General features: G+C 38.7%; 1 long non-coding RNA gene across 1 annotated transcript; it reads right to left on the reverse strand.

The window, feature by feature from the left end:
• Positions 1–280: 280 nt before the first annotated feature.
• Positions 281–1,780, reverse strand: LOC137468472 (uncharacterized). The gene is made up of 2 exons (XR_010995958.1): positions 971–1,780; positions 281–513 (listed from the first exon to the last, which is right to left on the reverse strand). It is a non-coding gene; the product is annotated as an uncharacterized lncRNA (long non-coding RNA).
• Positions 1,781–3,103: the final 1,323 nt, after the last annotated feature.

The following is a 3,103-nucleotide window of genomic DNA, read 5'->3' on the forward strand; positions in this document are numbered from 1 at the left end:
CCAAAAAAGCCAAGACCAAAGAAGGCTCCTAAGATTTTAAGAAAATTAACAGACTGGGAGTGATTTGTATAACTGCATTTAAAGAAGGAGCAATGTTCCAAATATTCCTAGGAATCAAGAATCTCAAAATATGCCAGTCAATAACTAAGCCTAACAGCACTGCTGGAAGGAAAGCACAGGCTCCATCAAACTAGCAGATCACAAGCTGCAGAGATAGATGCAGAAACCAAAGTTCGTATTTCACAGGGTACTCCAAGGGATTAACTCAGAATTATTATGGTACACTATTTAGTATTTTTATTCATGTGAAAGAGCAGAAAAAACTGCCTGCAGTGTTTACCTGGGTGCTTTTTTTTGCTTGTTCCCTTAGTGTGAATATAATATATAGATATGTTTAAATTAAATTCTGTATTTGTGCATGCAAATCATGTTTCTTACACGTAGGCAGAAGTCTCCTCAGATGTTGCATGTGCAATTTAAGAAGCAGCTTTGAACATTTGGTCCTGTATTTGCCTGAAGGAAAGGAATTCAGTACATTAAGATTACATTCTTCTGTGCCCAACCTTAACAGTTCATTGAGCATGTTGGGTCACTGACTCTGTAAGCATTTAAATTAACTTTTCTTAACAATTACAGTAATTAAGTCTCTCCTAAATTACAAATTAAGATCATCTGGATGCATTATAGGAGCAAAAGTGGTATTAGCAGGGGGGAGGGAAAAAAGGGTTTATAAAGTTTTCAATTATTTGTAATTTTAGAGACAAGTTTGTGTTTTTACAGACCAGGCTGTGCTGTTGCTGTGGGCGTGTAGGGTAAGGCACCTCTGCAGCACATCCTGGCCACTATCTCCACTCCTGCTGCTCTCCCTGCATTTTGCATAGTCTCTTCAGCTGTCTGAGGATCTTTGTTAGGTACACCAAAGTGCTGGTGTGAGTTTGCTGTGGCAAATGTATCTTCAGTGTGAGCGTACCTTTAAAGTCAATTCAAGCCGTGTGGCTCCTGTATCTTTCTTTGAAGGCACAAGTTCTTAAAACATCCATGCAAGCTGCCTGCACAGAGATGCTTTCCACTGTTGTTGAACAGGAGCTGCTCCAACAGTGGCTCATTGATTTCACAGACACTCTGTGCATGCTCACTGATGTTACTGAGGAGTCTTGCCAGCAGTCAATACCCTGGGCCAGAGAACGCACAGGAAAATGCATCAGTTTAAAACAAAATCTTTGGCGGTTGCCAACACCTGGATCCATTTTTCTCTGTCTTCACCCTTTAGTTTAAAAGAAAAGATGAAGAAGATGAAAGCCTTTAACCAGTAAGCAGTGAAAATTCTTGGTAGGGGTCTTGGTGTAAGCCACAAATTTAATTCAGGCCCAATGTGCCAGGGGAGTACTTTGACTACTGTGTTGCTAGCTGTGCTGGAAAGGGAAACAAACATACATGCCTCTCACACACCTACATATGCCTTCTATCCTGAGGGTATTTTCCCAGGAATTATAATTTTGAAATTATCTTGAAAAAAGCTTTGAATTTCTTTTGGGAAAGGATCCCAACCAGTTCAGCTGATATACTGTAGGAGCTGAGGGCAGGGTAGAGAAGGTGTGTTCTGGTCTGAGAGAGGTTATGAACTGCTTCAGCACAAACAGAACTGGGATTCTGCCTCTGAGCAAGTGCATGGCCTTACAGTTCACCTCTAAAATGGAAACAGGAATATTTGGAGAACAGCCCACCAGTGGACAGTAGATGATAGAGATGGTGGTGTCACCCATGACTCCTGACTACCTGCTCACCTGCATTTGGGTGGAAGTATTACCGTGAGGCTGGATTTGATCCATTTAACCAGCTGACAGTTTCAATTTATTATGTATTTTGAAGTTTAGTAATACTCCACAGTCATATATTTCAGGTGATACAAGACCATATTAAAATATTAATCAAATGTGCAAACCATCTGCATTCATGAAGGGAAGTAATCTGCAAAGGAAGAAGTTATAAACAAAATGGGAATTCATTGCACTGTGTTTGAAAAATGTGCTACTGGCATGTATTTGAAAATACCCTGAATAATTCCTCTTAATACAAGCTTCCTGGATTAAAGATTAATTACATATATTAAGAGTAATAAAAGTGCAATTGACCTTTAGGGATGTGAATTTAAACTCTCTTGTCACTCTGGAGAAAGTGCTGACTTGTAGTGAATGGAATGGTTTATTCTACTAGACATAGAAATTTGTTTTTGTCAGAATCATGACCTAAGCCTTTTTGATTTTTTTTTCACCACTTAAGTGACAAATTGTGACATCACTGTGGTTATTTCTACCCCTAATTTTATGGTCCAAATTTCAATTAGATTTTGGTTTGAACCGAAGGTAAAATCACCACTAATTTAAAAACCTCATTTTGGCAGATGTTTATAAACTCCATACCATTCATGCCCTGTTTATACTCTTCTATTAAACTGAAGTGATGATCATGTATTTTGCATCAAAAAACTTATGATGATCAACATTAAAACACATGCTTAAAACACTGCTCTAGTTACCCTTTCTAAGTGATTCCTCTAAGAATACTCCAGTTTTTTATACAATGTTTACACACAACAGAGGAAAACAGACTCCAAGCTGAAAGCCTCCAGTTCTATGTTAAAAGCAATGTGTTTACAGGCTCAGGACATGCTTGAAATATCTACAAATAATTCTTGCAAGTTAATTCACTTTTTAGGTGGTTAAACAGCTTTAGTATCCTGTAGCTATTTGAAGAGGAATCACTGCTGACTAAAGCATTCCCTTGCTTATATAGCCTGACTGTAACAGTGAAATATATGTTTTAATATGCTAGTGACTACTGCTCTTGCCAGGTGACAAAGCTTGCAGTGGTCAAGTTTCAAATAACTTCTAAGGGATGGAGCTTGATCCATGGAAAGTGATTTGTGTCCAAACCAAGCATACGGAGTCACCAGTTGAGTATGACAGGGCTGGAGACTAGCTTTGTCTGACTGGCAGAGGTTATACAAACATAAAGGCATCTGAGACTGAATTTAAGGACTTAAATTACTTTGAAAGTACAAACTACCATGTGTTCATTTTGGTGGTGGTTGGGGGAAGGGGGC

Source organism: Anomalospiza imberbis, chromosome 2 (assembly GCF_031753505.1).
Source record: "Anomalospiza imberbis isolate Cuckoo-Finch-1a 21T00152 chromosome 2, ASM3175350v1, whole genome shotgun sequence".
NCBI lineage: Eukaryota > Metazoa > Chordata > Aves > Passeriformes > Viduidae > Anomalospiza > Anomalospiza imberbis.